Here is a 22,829-nt window from a genome sequence, read left to right as displayed (position 1 = left end):
AGAGCTTCACGGATTGGATCAGCGGGATGGGCGGGAACAGGTTGTTCTCGCCTGACCGCCTCATGGCAATATAGGCTCCGCAGGGGGCGGGCACACCCGCGACGACGGTGCCGAGCTTGCTCTGGAAGAATTCCCCCCAGAGCTCGAGCGTGGGGAGGACCCCAAGGAAGCCTTCGCACAGGGTGACGAAGGCCGACAGCAGCATCACCGCGTTGGGCGTGAGGTGATGCGGCTGGAGGTTGTAGAATTCGAGAAAGGCTCGAAGGAACCCGCTCGCCGGAAGGCCGAAGCCACGCAGGCAGTGCGAGCGGAAGATCACCCGCTCGCCCTCCTTCGGTGCCGGCGAAATCTCATTCTCCGGCGCTTGACGAACCCGCATGAAGTTCTCACCGGGCAGGCATCGCGTCTGGCGAAGGAACTCGATGTGGTCCTCGTGGACGTTGGAGCCATCCCACGAGCTCGACAGCGCCATGGGAGCAAGACGATGTGGCGGCGGAATGGTGCAGCGGTGGGTGGCTGCGGCGGCGGGAAGAAGAAGAAGGAGGGCGAGAGGGGGCGGAGCGAGGGAGAGCGTGCGAGCCTCTGCCGCTCCCCCTCCTCCCCCTACTTATAGACCCGCGCGGCGGAGCCGAGGAGGCGTGGAGTGGGGGAACGTGGGGATCAACTGTGCCCACTCCCCCATGTCACGCGATTATTGCCCCCTAATGGCGTATTAAAATCGCCACGGGAAGAAGAGCGGTCCGCATGGGCCGCAGAAGATCCACGCTCGGGCCGAGGCCTAGGATTGGCGGGCCCGGGCCTGCGGCGGCGTCCCGTCTCGCGCGTGCAATGGCAGGGTTTCCTTGTCACATGGCCCGCGGGATGGCCTGCGGTCAGCTCGCGGGTCGACCGCGTTCCCGCCTACGAGAAACGGAGCTCTCCGAAGACGGCACACACAAGCGAAGCCGGCCCCTCATGATAGGAAGCTGACCAAGCTTCTCATCCCTTTGTCAGCCTCGAAGCTCGCTCAGCTTCGGGGACTACTGTCGGAGTAAATGACCACGGGTAGCCTAGCCGGCTCCCCCTGGCCTTTCTGAAAAAATTACGAACCGATCCGGCCCTCAAGAATCCAAGACGCGGGGCCGCCTTCCCCTGGCCGGCTGTCTCCTAGGCCGACTATTGGAAGGCGGCCCGACTCCAGCCTCATGTAGGAAGCCGCGGGAGGGCCGGCTTCGAGAAGCCGGACGCGAGAAGGCCGGCTCCCACAAAGCAGTCAAGATCGTACCCTCAAAGTCTGGCACAGTGCGCCGTACGGGTGGCCATGACCCGTCCGGCGCGGCACTGTTGCCACGTTGACCCTGATGTCATCCATGACGGGCTGCCAGAGTGGCCCACGGACGGTGGGCCCCTTCGGGCAAAGAGACACCCGAAGGCAGCCTGGCCACCCCCAGTCGACCCAAGACAGTGCCGGCTCTCCCAGCTGGCTAACCAACCCCTCGAAGGAGACGCCCCATTAAGGAGACAACACGCGGTGAGGCTACAGCGATCACCCGCCGGACGACGGCGCTGTAGCCACGCCCACCTCGACGAAGCCCTCGTCACCAGGATTGAGCAACAGTAACCAGCCACCGACAAGGCCTTGGACAGTGGGGCCTGCCTGTCGACCCAGGAGCCGGCAGCCGGCGGGACCCACCAGCCGGCGGGACCCACCAGCCGGCGGGCCCCAGCAGCCGGCGCAGAAGCCGGTGAGTGTAGACACAGACGGCTGGGCCCCATGTCCAGCCGGATTACCATTGTACCCCCGGGGGGTAGGCCTATATAAACCCCCCGGGGACACCCATGCAAAGGATTGATCCCAGCTAGTTCTAAACACCACATAGGGAGGAGAAGAGAATGGGCAGAGCCCTTCTTCCTCCTCTCGCCAAACAGCTCAAGGAGCATCGTGTAGCTACTTGTTCATCTAGTGATCATGCGGAGACCCCGTAGAGCAGCAGTAGGGGTGTTGTCTCCACGGAGAGCCCCGAAGCTGGGTAAGATTCACCAGCGTGCATGTCTTCGCCTCATCCCGCTTCCAGGCACCGGCGACGTCTTACTGGCTCCCACAATGATAAGCCACTCATTGGCATATGTCGCACCTTCCACCCGACATAGCGTCTAGTCCTTCACAGTCTTGAGTTCTATTCACAGGTTGTCACGTCGCCGCTGCCATATATCACCACCGCATCATCATCATCGCTGCTGCCATATACACCACCACATATCCGCCGCCATCACGCCAATCCGAGTCCACCTGCAACATATATATATCTGCCACCAGTCCGATTTCCACCAGATTCATCGCCGCCACCAGTCCGAGATTCCACCAGATTCATCTCCGCCACCAGTCCTAGTCCGAGTCCATTAATTGTTGCTTTGTTTTTGATTTCCGGATCATGCGATACTTCGAGTCGTGACAGAGTAGGACTCCTGAGATTCCGTGCTGCCTGAAGAAGAAAAATAGGTCCAACCTCAACAAAAAAACTAAGTCTGAAAAATTCTGGCTAGGCAGTTTTTAGACCATTTGTAGACTTTTTAGAAAAAAAATTGCTGCGGAGCAAAAAAAGAGGAAAAAAGTGAAAAAAAAATTCAGAGCGTGCTCCTACCTTGTTTATGTGCAGCGCCGTGATTTTGTTAGTGTTCTAGGCTCGCGTCTCTAGCACGGTCTAGCCTAGGACTAGCACAGTACCGTCGTTGAGCGTTTATTCAACTATGCATCTCTGAATTGATTATTGCTGACCCTTTTTGCTACCATTATATAAGCCTTCCTAGCTCCACATACATCTACGTCGTGCATTTGACTCTCCCTGGTAATCGCTGTATCCAAGCTTTGAGAGTTTTGACTACGACGGTTGCCGATCACCGCCTGCTGCTGGGTAAGAACTGGTAATAATTTGAGATTTGCTTGACGGATTTGTGATTGTCCACCACTTATTAGTAGTCTATAGGATCATATTCTTGTGTGTTTCTATTGCTGCTAACCATGGCAGGATCACAAGCCGATGAGACTGACTGGGAGAACATGACAAGTTTCAGCAAATGATGAGTGGACAGGTGGAAGATGTGCTAAATAGATTTGAAGAGGTCATGGAGAAGATAGATGGCATTGAGAAGGCGTTCGAAACAAAGCTCGATCACAAGTTCAATGAATTGCTCGCGCGTCTTCCATCGCCCGCTGCACCTGTCACACCTCTACAACAACAACAACATCGTCTTCCAAATCAAGTGGGACGAGCACAACACGTTATGATGCGGAGCATCCTACGATCATCCCCATGTACACTCAAGCATACGCCTTTGGACCTAAGGTGAACTCGCTCCTTTCCGAATCTTCCCTTTCCGCATGTAAGACATGGATGCTACTTCAAGTGCGGACCTTGTGCATACTCAGGTACACCCGAGGAGTCCAAGGAGAGCCGAAGGACCAAGGCCAAGCGTGTGCGGGAGAGAATGAAGGAGAAGGAAGAAGAGTCTGCTGCTACAGCAGCCGGACATCCGGCCCTTCACGAGCCGCCGGACATCCGGCCCAGGTCCCGGAAATCCAGACACCGCCGAACCTGAGAGCAACAAGACCAACCCCACCAGCCCGGACATCCGGACATCCGGCCCTCCGCGAACACCCGGACATCCGGCCCGTCGCCCGGACATCTGGTCTTCCCTGCCTGCGTGCAGTGCATCTGGGCCGAGGCCCATGTACCCCTTCGCCCCTTAGACTATATATACTCCCCCCCCACCAACGTTTTAGGGTTAGCATTGTGATAGCTCATTTGAGAGATAGAGCTTCGCTCATCCATATCGGATCTACTCCACGAGAGAGACCGCGGCCCCTCTACGGATAAGATCCACCTTGGATTCAAGACCCCTCATGGGAAGATCCCCTTGTGGATTCAAGACCTCCTCACGGAGAAGAACCGGTAACCTCTTGTATCGTCCGTTGTTGACTTTGGATCGTGTATCTCTCTTTGTGTTTCGAGGATCTAGCACATGTGTGATCATACTTGTTGGTTTGAGTGTTCTCTTGTGTTCCCCTCGTGATTTTCCCCTCGTTTCCCTCCTCGTGTTCTTCGCGGGATCTGCTCCTTTCGTGAAAGATCGGGCCACTAGGGTTCTACCGTACGTCATGTTGGTATCATGAGCCACGTTGATCACGATTTCGAAGCCGCCCCTCTTCGTTTTCTAGCCTAATTTTGTTGTGTTCTTCCCCAATTTCGAAAATCCCGACCAAAAATAGCCCCAATTTTTTTGTGATTTGTTGGTTTGAGGAAGTTTTGTTGATTTTGATCCATGGATTTGCTTGGTTTCGAGTGGATCTAGCATATCCCCAAGTTTCCCCACTTTCCATCCATGAAATCCCATCAATTTTGCCCCCAAAATCATCTATTTCCGCCCCAAATCGAGTTTCGAAGTCCAAATCCCAATCTGGAATCGTCGGGCCGGACATCCGGGCCTCAGGCCGGACATCCGGGCCATCCGGCCAGACATCCGGGCCCCAAGCCGGACATCCGGCTCCTGGAGCATAAAACCCGCACGGTTCTGGACATCAGCCCCCGGATATCCGGCCCCCACCCCCGGATGTCCGGCCCCTGTACATTTTAGCTTCCCCGTTTCACCGTTTTGTCCATAAATAATTCATCCGGAGTCCGTTTTTGATGTTCTTTAGCTTGTTGAAAAGCTCTTGACATCCCCCTTCCAACAAAAATACTACCATAACCATTTGACTCCATCAAATTTTTGGAACTTTGGCATCTTTGCCTAGGGCTTCCACCACAACCTCCGCATAACCACCACCGACTTCCGCAACCTAACCAATTTTGTTCCTTATAGCATTTGTGGTTGTTTGAGTTGTGATTTGAGTCTCCTAAGGTGCCTAGGCTACTTAGGGATGATTGCTTCTTCATCAACCACCACCACCACCATAACTCCCACGTAAGCTTGCCCACCGTACACTTCCACCACCCCAACTTAACCCAATTTTGTTAGTGTTGTGAGTTGTGTCTCCTAAGGTGTTTCGGCTACTTAGGGACCGTGCTTCCAACTCCGACACTGTGTAAAGTCAACCTTACCCTCAACTTCCACATTGCCTACTCACAAAACACATCATTGCATTTCCGCAATCCTATTGAGCTTCCGCAACCACCACCACTTTCCCGCTACCATTATTTGACATTTGACATTTGAGATTTGGAGTTCGCGGTTTTTTTGTTTCCTAAGGCGTTTCGGCTACTTAGGGACGAGTCTCCATCATCTTGGTATCTCCATCAAGATCACTGCCACTCATCATCGCCAAGGACGGTAACCTCCATATCATCTTGGTATCGTGGTATCCCTCCATTGTATATTCCCTTGCAATTGCATTGATAACCCCTAGCCCATTTTGCGTCACTTGCCTATCGAGACTAGACATTTGAGTATTTCCGGCAATGTTACTTGTGCTCATTAGTGATCTACGCCATACATTGCATACATACCATATCATATCGGTATCATATCATCCCTTGTGCCTCAAGTTTGTTCCCGCATATACACAATCGCTATCTTGGTTTGTGCATTTCGGAAAGTGGCCATATACGAAAAAACAATAAGCTTTTAAGCAAAAGAAAAAGAGTGAACAAAGAGCTTGTAAGCAAGTGCCATAGCATCATACCACATTGCATAAGATTGTCATATTCGATCATCTTGGATCATACCACCGAAACATCATATACATATCATACATGGGATAGAAGTCGTTGCATTTTTGTCTCCTATAGGTTGTGCACAAGTGTCGTATCCGCCTGTTGAGAAATCATGCTGGTGTCTCTCTAGAGTTGTGCAACAAGAGCATTTTCCGTGGATTCCACATTTTGAGCTCATTCCTTGGTTGCACGACCCCATTTATCTATCCGTGTGTGTGTTTCCGTGTGCCACATATTGCTATTGGTCTACTTGTTTCACTTGTGAATTTGTGAATCTCTTTCAACATTATTGACTCTTGCTAACATTTTGCATCAAATTTTTTGTGCCACTATCCTTACCGAGCTCCACCATAAGCCTTATTTGTGTAGGTGTGAGAAACCGACAAGAATCGGTACCAATTGTGCTATTTCCTTGTCCACATTGGAGTGATCATTGATCCACTTTCAACTTTGGTATAGGTACATTTGGTATTCGTTCTTCTATTTCTATCACTCACATTTTTCTCTTGGAGTGATGGATAGGCAAGGCATTTCATCTCCAGTCTACCACAACAACGACGGCGTGAACAACTACATCACCAAAGCGTCAATCTTCGATCTACAACAACAAATGCAAGGCGCACAATCAAGATTGCGAGAGCGCATCAAGAACCTCTCCATTGACATTCGCCACTCCGAAGCGAGGAAAAGGGACTACATCGACAACAAGCTTTCCGCACAAAAGGAGGAACAAGATGCAAGGATGGAGGAGATTCGAGCCTTGTTGATCAACCATTCTTCCCCTTCATCATCCTCAAGGCGGTGGCATTCAAGTTACAAGTCTTCAGAGCGCAAAAATTATGCAACGCAAGTCGTCCAGATCCACATCTCCATGGCGACCACCATCACGTTCGTGATCCACATCGTCATGAAGGGCAAGTCACCTCCAAGCATCATGTGCACGACGACGACGAACGCCATCGAGCTCAAGTACGACAACAACACCATAAACATGAAGATGCTCAAGATGCGCCTACCTACAAGTCCCAACAAGCCCTACTTCACGCCAAGTACAAACTTCATGACCACAAGATAAGACCGCGAGACGAGCACCACCAAGATGGCACTACGGCTACTACCACCACCACTTTGGCATCTTCGCCAAGTGATATCAAGGCATCTTCGCCTTTGGACGTACGGCATCTTTGCCTACTTCCCGTGAGTTTGCCTACATTGACATCATCAAGTACAAGACGACCAACTACGAGCGAGCGCGACACTTCCATCTTCGGAAGCCTCCCAAGGAAGATGGCCGAGCATGGGACATTCCCTTCGGTCATGGAGACGAGCTACAAGGTGCCACATCATATGGGCCTCCTACAACAAGACGACGACAAGAAGGTCGAGCAAGGGCCATCCCCTTCCACAACGGCGACGAGCACGAACCTCTTCAACAACATGAAGACGTCCCCCATATTCGACTCATACTCCGAGTCAAGCTACGAGAACGCACATGCGACCTTATCTTTGGCATTGGAGGAGAGTGATGATGTGCCATCTTCGGCCTTCATCCACGGCTACGACCACGACATGATTGAGCATGGAGACATTTGCACCAACATCTCTCAGACACCCACATATAAAGAGATGCCCCAATTGCCATGTGAGGAGAGCCACCACCCCATGAGTGAGATGAGTGACTCCACCATATATGACATTGAGTGCATTTCCTATGAGAGGATGAGTGCGACCACCACTAGCCCCACACTTGAGAGCATCCAAGAGGGAGTGAGTGAGCCACCACACTTAGCTAGTGAGGTACTTGACACGGCACGTGAGGCCACTATGATTTCTAACAACTTAACCTATACTTCGAGTGTGTTTTCTTTGGTGCTATGTCTCCTACATGATGACACGCCTATCCTCGATGAGTCCATACCTCCAATGGAGACAACGATGGCCATGGTGGATGATGATGCACCCCCACATGGTTCCATCAAGATGAAGATGACCACGACTTGGTCTTCGACACCTCACCTACAACACATGAGCGATGCCCCAAAGGTAACATAGGTGATGGTGCTTCTCTTTTCCCACTAGTGGACTATCTCACCAATGATTTCTTGCATGATGTTGATCCACCTATTCCCATGCTTCATGCTAGTGCGACTTCTTCATGTCATGACTTACCTATTTATGATAAATATGATGATAAGCATGTTGATTTGCCTAGTTGTGATGCTATGCTCCATAGGGTATCTTGTGAAAATTCTTTTGGTCACATCATGTTTGGCAATCCATTAACCTTGTCATATGCTATGAGTGAGATATCCCATATTGCATCATTTCAATCTCAACATAGTGACTATGCATGCCCCATTCACATAAATCCCATTTGCACTTATGGCATAGATGACGAGATGATGGTCATTGGCTTTTGTTTCTCTTGCGATGACATTGCCATGCTTCCTTTACATGATTTGCGCAATTAATCTACTATGCCATGCCATGATCACAATGTTCCAACTATGCATTGTTTTGGATGTTGTCAATATTCTCCATGTGATGTTTCCACTAATGATCATGAGGAGACCCCCATAGTTTCCTCATACATATTAGGAGATTTTGATGCATTCCATACTTTGCATGATTCCCGTAATTGCTTGCACCATATGCATTCCATGCATAACAATGCTCTACATATTTCCCATGATGCATTACACAATTTGGGTCTCCATTATGCTATACATAACAACAAACCTATCATGATGGATGACATGTTTCTCTATCATGCATCACATTTATTTGAGCATTGGATATTTTGTGCTAACCAACACATGCACGTGCGCATCATGATGGATGATGTGTACATCTACCACGCACACACAATTTTCCCTTTGTCTTTGTTTTGTGCAGGTACTCACGTATACTCGTCAACCTCTCAATCCCAAGAGTTGACGAAACGAGCTCTTGAGAGCAAATATGACTTGGGATCCCGTGGACTATCCTTACCACCGTTCCTTTCGCGCAACGACTACGCGCATCTCTCTCACTTGGCTCTCACACGGCTATGGGCTATATACCGCTTGTCGCTTCATGCTCATTTTACCATGTTCACTTTGCATGATATGCTTGCTTCTATGCCTTTGCCATGCAATTGTGACCCTTTCTTGCATCTACCCATGATTCACCATTATGCTACTCCTATGTGTATTTGCATGCTTGGTGGAGATCCTTGTTGCTATTGCCATGTTTATCATGTGCCTGATGCTATTGATGCTATTTTCATCATATCCTCCTTTCATGCTTGTGCCATGTCATGTGAGTTATTCATGCACACTATTTGCACACATGACATACTTGACATGATTCCTTCTAGTACGTTGCATCTTCGCACTACTAGCTTGCTTGCCTTGATTCATATGATTGCTTGCTTTGTCGCATCACCCATGTTACACTCTTACTTGCTTTCTTGGGTTGATGACATATATGTTCATGCCTCTCACATGATATATTTTGTTCATTGTCGCTTGCCTCCAATTGTTGCATCTATTGATCGTGGAGAATTGGACACTTTACTTGTGATGCATGCTTGCTTGATTGAGCCTATTGTATTTGGTTGTTCTCGCATCATATGCCTCCATACCATGAAATGATCCCTTGTCCTTTCTTATGATGAGCATGATGCTTACAGTTGTTGGGTATTTTACCACACGAATAATAGGTTTTGCATCTCCGCTAACCTCATTTGTTTTTACGAGTGTTTGTCATGTTATTTCATGTTGAAGGATTCACAAGGCGATACCGTCATGAGACAATTTGGTCATGTGAAGGCATACACGATGTGCAACACCAACATTTGCGAGAATCTCCTAAAGGTGAACTCCTTCCCTTTGAGCCATCCTCAATTATGCATATTGGATGGGTCACTCTTTCATTGTTGTTTCCTTCTTCTTGTCTACATGTTACATCTATTGGACGGACGACCGACATTGGAGATGGAACCCTTGGCCTTCAAGTTGAGGAGCTCTCGGATTTATTGGATGCACCTTCGAACCTCCACTCATGCCACGACATCGAGCATTGGTATACCAACACCTCCATATTTTTTGATTGTGATCACACATGTCATGCTCGATGGACATATCATGCACATGACAAATTTTCATCTTATGCATGGATTGACTCACATCATGATTGCCTTGTGTTCCCATGTCATCCATGATATATGAGCTTATGGAGGAGCTACATGGGAGATTGGCTCTATGGACCTTCAAGTTGAGGAGCGATCGGACTTATTGGATGCACCTTCGAACCTCCACTCATGCCAGGACATTGAGCATTGGTACACCAACACCTCCATACTTGTTGAATGTGCCCACACATGTCATGCTCGATGGACATATCATACACATGACAAATTTGCATCTTATGCATGGATTGACTCACATCATGATTGCCTTGTTGCATCTTGTATTCCCATGTCATCCATGATATATGAGCTTGTGCATTTCATTAGAAAATTTGTTGTGATATACCTTGATGGCATATTCAAACATCATGATCTTATTGCCTACCATCAATTGCATGATCACATCACATTGAGCATCCATTACCATATTCATGCTATTGATAAACCTTCTCACTATGACATCATTTTGCACCGTGGTTGCATTGATCACATTCACAATACATTTGTGTGCACAATGAATGGTTTTGCTCCCATGAATGCTTTGCATACCATTCCATATCTTTTGGATAAGCTTCATGCACCTTGTCATGATCAATCTTGTCGCACGAACTCTTTCTTATTTGATGGACACTTTGTGTGTGCTAACCATTGTATTTCCAAGTGTCGTTTGTGTTTGCTCTTTTTCCATGTATACCACTCCGGCCCACCTTCGAGTACATGGATTGCGCCATGTATTCCTCTTCGTCCAACTACAAGTCCGTCCATGACAACCGTTTCCATGGTGATGAGGTTTTCGATCCGAGGTCGGATCTTTCCCAAGGGAGGGGAGATGATGCGGAGCATCCTACGATCATCCCCATGTACACTCAAGCATACGCCTTTGGACCTAAGGTGAACTTGCTCCTTTCCGAATCTTCCCATTCTGCATGTAAGACATGGATGCTACTTCAAGTGCATACCTTGTGCATACTCAGGTACACCCGAGGAGTCCAAGGACAGCCCAAGGACCAAGGCCAAGCGTGTGCGGGAGCGAAGGAAGGAGAAGGAAGAAGAGTCTGCTGCTACAACAGCCAGACATCCGGCCATGGCCCGGACATCCGGCCCAGGTCCCGGAAATCCGGACACCGCCGAACCCAAGAGCAACAAGACCAACCCCACCAGCCCGGACATCCGGCCCCTCCAGCCCGGACATCCGGCCCTCCGCGAACGCCCGGACATCCGGCACGTCGCCCGGACATCCGGCCTTCCCTGCCTGCGTGCAGTGCATCTGGGCCGAGGACCATGTACCTCTTCGCCCCTTAGACTATATATACTCCCCCTCCACCTACGTTTTAGGGTTAGCGTTGTGATAGCTCATTTGAGAGATAGAGCTTCACTCATCCATATCGGATCTACTCCACGAGAGAGACCTCGGCCCCTCTACGAAGAAGATCCACCTTGGATTCAAGACCCCTCATGGGAAGATCCCCTTGTGGATTCAAGACCTCCTCATAGAGAAGAACCGGTTACCTCTTGTATCGTCCGTTGTTGACTTTGGATCTTGTATCTCTCTTTGTGTTTCGAGGATCTAGCACAAGTGTGATCATACTTATTGGTTTGAGTGTTCTCTTGTGTTCCCCTCGTGATTTTCCCCTTGTTTCCCACCTCGTGTTCTTCGCGGGATCCGCTCCTTTCGTGAAAGATCGGGCCACTAGGGTTCTACCTTACATCACGCTCCCATTGAGCCTGGTCAAACTTCTGGTGCTGTTGTACCTACTGTTGGTGCTTCTGTCTCTCCTGCTTCTATTGTAGAGGTGGAGGACCATTACGAGGATGAGGTTGACCAAAATCAAAACTACGTGCAACCACCAGCACCACCACCACCAGGTCGTCCTCATGCATATCATCGCAACGGTAGGGCTGCACTACCACCTGAGGTACATGACCATCTTCCTAATCTAAAATTGAATATTTCACCATTTGAGGGTAGATATGTTCCTGATATATATCTTACTTGGGAGTTAGAAACTGAACAATGATTTACATGTTTACAATATCCTGAGGAGAGACGTGTTCCTGCTGTTGTTTGTGCTTTCACTAGCTTTGCATGTGTTTGGTGGTCTGAACATTGTAGATTATATCCTATTTCAGCTACTTGGGCTGCTTTGAAAACTGCTATGCATACTCGTTGGGTTCCACCATATTATCAACGTGAATTACTTCAAAAATTGCAGCGTTTAAGACAAGGAAAAAATTCTATAGAAGAATATTATTAGGAATTACAAACTGGCATGATTAGATGTGGTATAGTTGAGGAGAATGAAGCTATGCTTGCACATTTTATGGGTGGATTAAATAGAGAGATTCAGACCATTCTAGAGTATAAGGAGTATACAAATATCACTCGTTTATTCCATCTTGCTTGTAAAGCTGAACGTGAAGTGCAGGATCGATAGGCATTGGCGCGAACTAACTTTTCTGCAGGTCGATCTTCATCATGGACACCACGTGCATCCTCTTCTTCCACTCCACCAGCACCTCCACCAGGTGCCACCTCCAGCCGTGATACAAGAAAGCAGGCACAACCACCACTATCTGCCAAGAGCACACCTGCCGGACCTACGAAGAGCTCTTCTTCTTCCATGGCATCACAGGGCACACAAGTGATATTATTTGTCGTCGTTGTAAGGGAAGAGGACATTTTGCGAGAGAATTCCAATCTCAGCGTGTGATGATTGTTACTGAGGATGGTGGGTATGAGTCCGCTAGTGACTATGATGAGGAGACTTTGGCTCTTATTACACATGAAGAACACGGAGGAGAGGATTCTGATCATGAGACGCAATACATGGCTGCTGAAGATCCTGACATGTAAGAATGTTTAGTTGCTCAACGTGTTTTGAGTGTTCAGGTTACACAAGCTGAGCAAAATCAGAGGCATAATTTGTTCCATACAAAGGGAGTTGTGAAGGAACGTTCTATTCGCGTCATCATAGATGGATGGAGCTGCAATAACTTGGCTAGCATGGAGATGGGGGAGAAGCTATCTCTCACCACAAGACCACATCCACATCCTTACTACATCCAATGGTTCAACAACAGCGGCAAGGTTAAGGTAACACGTACTGTTCATGTGCATTTTAGTATCTCTACATATGCTGATTATGTTGATTGTGATGTGATACCTATGCAAGCATGTTCCTTATTACTTGGTAGACCATGGTAATTTGATAAAAATTATGTACACCATGGTAGAAACAATCAGTATACTCTTGTTCATAAGGATAAAAATATTACTTTGCTTCCTATGACTCTTGATTCCATTTTGAAAGATGATATTAATAGAGCTAATAAAGCAAAACAGGAGAAAAATAAGAGTGAAAATCAAATTGTGGCAAAAGAATTTGAGCAACATTTTGCAGGAGTTCGTTGATGTCTTTCCACAAGATGTGCCACCGGGATTACCCACCTATTCGAGGGATTGAGCATCAAATTGACTTAATTTCCAGTGCATCATTACCCAACCGTGCACCATACCGTACCAATCCAGAGGAGACGAAGGAGATTATGCATCAAGTACAAGAACAGCTCGACAAAGGTTATATACGCGAATCCCTTAGTCCTTGTGTTGTTCCTATCATTTTAGTGCCGAAAAAGGATGGTACGTCGTGGTATGTGCGTTGATTGTAGAGGCATTAATAATATTACTATTCGTTATCATCATCCTATTCCTAGGCTAGATGATATGCTTGATGAATTGAGTGGCTCTACAATATTCTCCAAAGTTGATTTGCGTAGTGGATACCATCAAATTCGTATGAAATTGGGAGATGAATGGAAAACAACATTTAAAACTATGTTTGGATTATATGAGTGGTTAGTCATGCCTTTTGGGTTAACTAATGCACCTAGTACTTTCTGGAGGTTAATGAACGAAGTTTTACGTTCTTTCATTGGACGATTTGTGGTAGTTTACTTTGATGACATAGTGATTTATAGCAAATCTTTGGAGGAACATTTGGAACATTTATGTGTTGTTTTTATTGCTCTACGTGATGCACGTTTGTTTGGTAACCTTGGAAAGTGCACCTTTTGCACCGACCGAGTATCTTTTCTTGGCTATGTTGTTACTCCATAGGGAATTGAAATTGATAAAGCCAAGATTGAAGCTATCGAGAGTTGGCCGCAGCCCAAAACGGTCACACAAGTGAGTAGTTTCCTTGGCCTCGCTGGTTTCTATAGGCGTTCTGTGAGAGATTTCAGCACCATTGCTGCACCTCTCAATGAGCTTACAAAGAAGGATGTGCCTTTTGTTTGGGGTACCGCACCGAAAGAAGCCTTCATGGTATTGAAAGATAAGTTGACACATGCTCCTTTACTCCAACTTCCTGATTTTAATAAGACTTTTGATCTTGAATGTGATGCTAGTGGAATTGGATTAGGAGGTGTGTTATTACAAGATGGCAAACATGTTGCATACTTTTCTGAAAAATTGAGTGGGCCTAGTTTGAACTATTCTACTTATGATAAAGAATTATATGCTCTTGTTCGGACCTTAGAAACATGGCAACAATATTTATGGCCCAAGGAATTTGTTATACATTCTGATCATAAATCATTGAAACACATTAAAAGTCAAGCAAAATTGAACCGTAGACATGCTAAATGGGTTGAATTCATTGAGACTTTCACTTATGTCATTAAACACAACAAGGGTAAAGAAAATGTTATTGCTGATGCATTGTCTCGTCGTTATACTATGCTTTCACAACTTGACTTTAAAATATTTGGTTTGGAGACCATCAAAGAGCAATATGTGCATGATGCTGAATTTAAAGATGTATTGCAGAATTGTAAGGAAGGGAGAACTTGGAACAAGTTCGTTCTTAATGATGGATTTGTGTTTCATGCTAACAAGCTATGAATTCCAGCTAGCTCTGTTCATCTTTTGTTGTTGCAGGAGGCGCATGGAGGAGGATTAATGGGACACTTTGGCGTCAAGAAGACGGAGGATATACTTGCTACACATTTCTTTTGGCCAAAGATGAGACGGGATGTTGAGCATTTTGTTGCTCGCTGCAGTACATGTCAAAAAGATAAGTCACGACGCAATCCTCATGGTTTATATATGCCTTTGCCTGTACCTAGTGTTCTTTGGGAGGATATATCTATGGACTTTGTTTTAGGTTTACCTCGAACAAAGAAGGGGAGGGATAGCATATTTGTTGTCGTGGATAGGTTCTCGAAAATGGCACACTTTATACCATGTCATAAAAGCGATGATGTTGTTAACGTTGCTGATTTGTTCTTTCGTGAAATTATTCGCTTGCATGGTGTGCCAAATACTATTGTTTCAGATTGTGATACTAAATTTCTTAGCCACTTTTGGAGATGTTTATGGGCTAAGTTGGGGACTAAACTGCTTTTTAGTACTACTTGTCACCCCCAAACTGATGGACAAACTAAAGTAGTCAATAGAACATTGTCTACTATGCTTAGGGCTGTTTTGAAGAATAATAAGAAAATGTGGGAAAAATGCTTGACTCATATTGAATTTTCTTATAATCGTTCATTGCATTCTACTACTAAGATGTGCCCTTTTGAAATTGTGTATGGTTTCCTACCTCGTGCGCCTATTGATTTGTTGCCTCTTCCATCTTCGAAGAAGGTTAATTTTGATGCTAAAGAACGTGCTGAATTGATTTTAAAAATGCATGAGCTAACCAAGGAAAACATTGAGCGTATGAATGATAAATGTAAACTTGCTGGAGATATGGGTAGAAAACATGTTGTGTTTGCACCTGGAGATCTTGTTTGGTTACATTTGCGTAAGGATAGATTTCCTAATTTGCGCAAATCAAAGCTAATGCCACGTGATGATGGTCCTTTTAAGGTGTTAGAGAAAATAAATGATAAAGCATATAAAATTGAGCTGCCTGCAGATTTTGGGGTTAGTCCCACTTTTAACATTGCAGATTTGAAGCCTTATTTGGGTGAGGAAGATGAGCTTTAGTCGAGGACGACTTCATTTCAAGAAGGGGAGGATGATGAGGACATCAATACCATTGTTAAACTCACAGCCCCTGTTGTTATACATACTGGACCAATTACTAGAGCTCGCGCACGCCAATTGAATTATCATGTACTTTCATTTCTTGGTAATGATTCTAATGTTCATAAGAATATGATGCTGCCTAAATTGGATACATTTGTTTTGCTTACAAATGAAGTGCCTCGCTTGGACAAGAAAGATGTACCTTGGAGCAAGTTCAAGCATGGAGATGACGGCATGCGCAAGGGGAACGAGAACGGAGTTACAAGTGATGATTCCAGGACTTTGAAGCCACCATAATGAGTGCATGAAGCCTTGGACAAAATATACAAGATTCCACTTCATAACTTTTGTCCAGAGCCTATTCTAGGTGCTGCGTCACCTTATTATTGGGCCAGGCCCATGTATTTTCGAAGTACTTAAGTATAGGCTGTTTTTAGATTCCGTATGTGTGGGGAAACAAGAGTTAGGGTTGGTTTCGGACCCCTCCACCAAGGGCCACGAAATTCCCCCTCTCTCCTCCATATATACAGCCCTTAGGGCATCGTTTAGACTTTGGGTTTTGTTTAGATTAAAGTTCGCCATAATGCAACTTCGCGTGCTTCGTTTGTGTTCAACGACCAGACAAAGGCGTCAAAGAACCCCACCTTGATCAATAAAGCTTTCATCTTTTATTCGCAATATCCAGATTGCAATCTCAGTTTCTTGCTTGTTCTTTGTTTGCCTGCAGGAAACAGACCTTCGTGGTCAGGTTGATCGTGCCCCGGCGTGGTCAATAACCTCTAGGAGTTGGTTTAGCGATTGCTAAGGCGCGACGTCCTCGCACGTTCATAGTCGGATCGTGAAAGTTGACTTCCTCCAAAACGATAGCCACCATCTCATTCAAATACGGGACACCTTTGCCTCTATCAACTTTGGCTCTTATTACACATGAAGAACACGGTGGAGATGATTCTGATCATGAGACGGAATACATGGCTGCTGAAGATGCTGACAGGTATGAATGTCTAGTTGCTCAACGTGTTTCGAGTGTGCAGGTTACACAAGCTGAGAAAAATTAGAGGCATAATTTGTTCCATACAAAGGGAGTTGTGAAGGAACGTTCCGTTCGCGTCATCATAGATGGAGGGAGCTGCAATAACTTGGCTAGCATGGAGATGGTGGAGAAGCTCTCTCTCACCACACGACCACATCCACATCCTTACTACATCCAATGGTTCAACAACAGCGGCAAGGTTAAGGTAACACGTATTGTTCGTGTGCATTTTTGTATCTCGACATATGCTGATTATGTAGACTGTGATTTGGTACCCATGCAAGCATGTTCCTTATTACTTGGTAGACCATGGCAATTTGATAAAAATTCTGTACACCATGGTCGAAATAATTAGTATACTCTTGTTCATAAGGATAGCCATATTACTTTGCTTCCTATGACTCCCGATTCCATTTTGAAAGATGATATTAATAGAGCTAATAAAGAAAAATAGGAGAAAAATAAGAGTGAAAATCAGATCGTGGCAAAATAATTGGAGCAACAAATGAAGCCTAATAATAAACCGTTTAGTGTTGCTTCTGAAATTAAACTGAAAAGTGCATGTTTACTTGCCACCAAATCTGATATTGAAGATCTAGATTTTAGCAAATCTGTTTCCTATGCTTTTGTGTGCAAAGAGGCATTATTTTCATTCGAGGACGTGCCTTCCTCTTTGCCTCCTGCTATCACTAACATTTTGCAGGAGTTCGCTGACGTCTTTCCACAAGACGTTCCACCGGGATTATCGAGGGATTGAGCATCAAATTGACTTAATTCCCGGTGCATCGTTACCCAACTGTGCACCATACCATACCAATCCAGAGGAGACGAAGGAGATTATGCATCAAGTACAAGAACTGCTCGACAAAGGTTATATACGCGAATCCCTTAGTCCTTATGCTGTTCCTATCATTTTAGTGCCAAAAAAGGATGGTACGTCGCGTATGTGCGTTGATTGTAGAGGCATTAATAATCTTACTATTCGTTATCGTCATCCTATTCCTAGGCTAGATGATATGCTCGATGAATTGAGTGGCTCTACAATATTCTCCAAAGTTGATTTACGTAGTGGATACCATCAAATTTGTAAGAAATTGGGAGATGAATGGAAAACAACATTTAAAACTAAGTTTGGATTATATGAGTGGTTAGTCATGCCTTTTGGGTTAACTAATGCACCTAGTACTTTCATGCGGTTAATGAACAAAGTTTTACGTGCTTTCATTGGACGATTTGTGGTAGTTTACTTGGATGACATATTGATTTATAACAAATCTTTGGAGGAACATTTGGTACATTTACGTGTTGTTTTTATTGCTCTACGTGATGCACGTTTGTTTGGTAACCTTGGAAAGTGCACCTTTTGCACCGACCGAGTATCTTTTCTTGGCTATGTTGTTACTCCACAGGGAATTGAAGTTCATAAAGCCAAGATTGAAGCTATCGAGAGTTGGCCGCAGCCCAAAACGGTCACACAAGTGAGTAGTTTCCTTGGCCTCGCTGGTTTCTATAGGCGTTCTGTGAGAGATTTCAGCACCATTGCTGCACCTCTCAATGAGCTTACAAAGAAGGATGTGCCTTTTGTTTGGGGTACCGCACCGAAAGAAGCCTTCATGGTATTGAAAGATAAGTTGACACATGCTCCTTTACTCCAACTTCCTGATTTTAATAAGACTTTTGAGCTTGAATGTGATGCTAGTGGAATTGGATTAGGAGGTGTGTTATTACAAGATGGCAAACCTGTTGCATACTTTTCTAAAAAATTGAGTGTGCCTAGTCTGAACTGAACTATTCTACTTATGATAAAGAATTATATGCTCTTGTTCGGACCTTAGAAACATGGCAACATTATTTATGGCCCAAGGAATTCGTTATACATTCTGATCATGAATCTTTGAAACACATTAAAAGTCAAGCAAAACTGAACCGTAGACATGCTAAATGGGTTAAATTCATTGAGACTGTCCATTATATCATTAAACACAAGAAGAGTAAAGAAAACGTTATTGCTGATGCTTTGTCTCGTCGTTATACTATGCTTTCACAACTTGACTTTAAAATATTTGGTTTGGAGACCATCAAAGATCAATATATGCATGACGATGAATTTAAAGATGTATTGCGGAATTGTAAGGAAGGGAGAACTTGGAACAAGTTCGTTCTTAATGATGGATTTGTGTTTTGTGCTAACAAGCTATGCATTCCAGCTAGCTCCGTTCATCTTTTGGCCAAAGATGAGACGGGATGTTGAGCGTTTTGTTGCTCGCTGCACTACATGTCAAAAAGCTAAGTCACGACTCAATCCTCATGGTTTATATATGCCTTTGCCTGTACCTAGTGTTCCTTGGGAGGATATATCTATGGAGTTTGTTTTAGGTTTACCTCGAACAAAGAAGGGGGGGGGATAGCATATTTGTTGTCGTGGATAGGTTCTCAAAAATGGCACACTTTATACCATGTCATAAAAGCGATGATGCTGTTAATGTTGCTGATTTGTTCTTTCGTGAAATTATTCGCTTGCATGGTGTGCCAAATACTATTGTTTCAAATCGTGATACTAAATTTCTTAGCCACTTTTGGAGATGTTTATGGGCTAAGTCGGGGACTAAACTGCTTTTTAGTACTACATGTCACCCCCAAACTGATGGACAAACTGAAGTAGTCAATAGGACATTATCTACTATGCTTAGGGCTGTTTTGAAGAATAATAAGAAAATGTGGGAAAAATGCTTGCCTCATATTGAATTTGCTTATAATCGTTCATTGCATTCTACTACTAAGATGTGCCCTTTTGAAATTGTGTATGGTTTCCTACCTCGTGATACTATTGATTTGTTGCCTCTTCCATCTTCGGAGAAGGTTAATTTTGATGCTAAAGAACATGCTGAATTGATTTTAAAAATGCATGAGTTAACTAAGGAAAACATTGAGCGTATGAATGCTAAATATAAACTTGCTGGAGATAAGGGTAGAAAACATGTTGTGTTTGCACCTAGAGATCTTGTTTGGTTACATTTGCGTAAGGATAGATTTCCTAATTTGCAAAAATCAAAGCTAATGCCACGTGCTGATGGTCCTTTCAAGGTGTTAGAGAAAATAAATGATAATGCATATAAACTTGAGCTGCCTGCAGATTTTGGGGTTAGTCCCACTTTTAACATTGCAGATTTGAAGCCTTATTTGGGTGAGTAAGATGATCTTTCGTCGAGGACGACTTCATTGCAAGAAGGGGAGGATGATGAGGACATCAATACCATTGTTACACCCATAGCCCCTGCTGTTATACATACAAGACCAATTACTAGAGCTCGCGCACGCCAATTGCATTATCAGGTACTTTCGTTTCTTGGTAACGATTCTAATGTTCATGAGAATATGATGCTGCCTAAATTTGATACATTTGTTTTGCTTACAAATGAAGGGCCTAGCTTGGACAAGAAAGATGAACCTTGGATCAAGTTCAAGCATGGAGATGATGGCATGTGCAAGGGGAACAAGAACGGAGTTACCAGTGATGATTCCAGGACTTTGAAGCCACCATAATGAGTGCATGAAGCCTTGGACGAAATATACAAGATGGCACTTCATAAATTTCATCCAGAGGCTATTCTAGGTGCTGCGTCACCTTATTATAGGGCCAGGCCCTTGTATTTTCGAAATACTTAAGTATAGGCTGTTTTTAGAGTCCGTATGTGGGGGAACAAGAGTTAGATTTTGTTTCGGACCCCTCCACCAAGGGCCATGAAATTTCCCCTCTCTCCTCCATATATACAGCCCCTAGGTCATCGTTTAGACTTTGGGTTTTGTTTAGATTAAAAGTTTGCCATAGCTGCAACTTCGCGTACTATGTTTGTCTCCAACGACCAGACCAAGACGTCACAGAACCCCACCTTCATCAATAAAGCTTTCCTCTTATGTTCGCAATATCTAGATTGCAATTTCAATTTCTTGCTTGTTCTTCGTTGCTTGCAGGAAATAGACCCTCGTGGTCAGGTTGATCGTGCTCCGGTGTGGTCAATAACCTCTTGGAGTTACTTTAGCGATTGCTAAGGCACGACGTCCTTGCACGTTCGTAGTCGGATCGTCAAAGTCGACTTCTACCAAAACGATAGCCACCATCTCATCGAAAGATCGGGCCCCTCGCCTCTATCATTTCCTACCTCGTGCACCTATTGATTTGTTGCCTCTTGCATCTTAGGAAAAGGTTAATTTTGATGCTAAAGAATGTGCTAAATTGATTTAAAAAATGCATGAGTTAACTAAGGAAACATTGAGCATATGAATGCTAAATTTAAACTTGCTAGAGATAAGGGTAGAAAACATGTTGTGTTTGCACCTGGAGATCTTGTTTGGTTACATTTATGTAAGGATAGATTTCCTAATTTGCGCAAATCAAAGCTAATGCCACGTGCTGATGGTCCTTTCAAGGTGTTAGAGAAAATAAATGATAATGCATATAAACTTGAGCTGCCTGCAGATTTTGGGGATAGTCCCACTTTTAACATTGCAGATTTGAAGCCTTATTTGGGTGAGGAAGATGAGGTTCCGTCGAGGACGACTTCATTTCAAGAAGGGGAGGATGATGAAGACATCAATACCATTGTTACACCCACACCCCCTGCTGCTAACAAATGAAGGGCCTAGCCTGGACAAGAAAGATGAACCTTGGAGCAAGTTCAAGCATGGAGATGATGGCATGCGCAAGGGGAACAAGAACGGAGTTACCAGTGATGATTCCAGGACTTTGAAGCCACCATAATGAGTGCATGAAGCCTTGGACAAAATATACAAGATGCCACTTCATAAATTTCGTCCACAGGCTATTCTAGGTGTTGCGCCACCCTATTATTGGGCCAGGCCCATGTATTTTCGAAATACTTAAGTATAGGCTGTTTTTAGAGTCCGTATGTGGGGGAACAAGAGTTAGATTTTGTTTCGGACCCCTCCACCAAGGGCCACGAAATTCCCCCTCTCTCCTCCATATATACAGCCCTTAGGGCATCGTTTAGACTTTGGGTTTTGTTTCTATTAAAAGTTCGCCATAGCTGCAACTTCGTGTACTTCGTTTGTCTCCAACGACCAGACCAAGACGTCACAGAACCCCACCTTCATCAATTAAGATTTCCTCTTATATTCGCAATATCTAGATTGCAATTTCAATTTCTTGATTGTTCTTCGTTGCTTGTAGGAAATAGACCCTCGTGGTCAGGTTGATCGTGCTCCGGTGTGGTCAATAACCTCTCGGAGTTGGTTTAGAGATTGCTAAGGCACGACGTCCTCGCACGTTCGTAGTCGGATCATCAAAGTCGACTTCTACCGAAACGATAGCCACCATCTCATTGAAAGATCGGGCCCCTCGCCTCTATTATTTCCTACCTCGTGCACCTATTGATTTGTTGCCTCTTGCATCTTAGGAGAAGGTTAATTTTGATGCTAAAGAACATGTTGAATTGATTTTAAAAATGCATGAGTTAACTAAGGAAAACATTGAGCGTATGAATGCTAAATATAAACTTGCTAGTGATAAGGGTAGAAAACATGTTGTGTTTGCACCTGGAGATCTTGTTTGGTTACATTTACGTAAGGATAGATTTCCTAATTTGCGCAAATCAAAGCTAATGCCACGTGCTGATGGTCCTTTTAAGGTGTTAGAGAAAATAAATGATAATGCATATAAACTTGAGCTGCCTTCAGATTTTGGGGTTAGTCCCACTTTTAACATTGCAGATTTGAAGCCTTATTTGGGTGAGGAAGATGAGGTTCCATCGAGGACGACTTCATTTCAAGAAGGGGAGGATGATGAAGACATCAATACCATTGTTACACCCACACCCCCTGCTGCTAACAAATGAAGGGCCTAGCTTGGACAAGAAAGATGAACCTTGGAGCAAGTTCAAGCAT

This window comes from Triticum urartu, chromosome 6 (assembly GCF_003073215.2).
Source record: "Triticum urartu cultivar G1812 chromosome 6, Tu2.1, whole genome shotgun sequence".
In the NCBI taxonomy this organism is placed as follows: Eukaryota; Viridiplantae; Streptophyta; class Magnoliopsida; order Poales; family Poaceae; genus Triticum; species Triticum urartu.
This window is presented reverse-complemented; position numbering follows the sequence as displayed.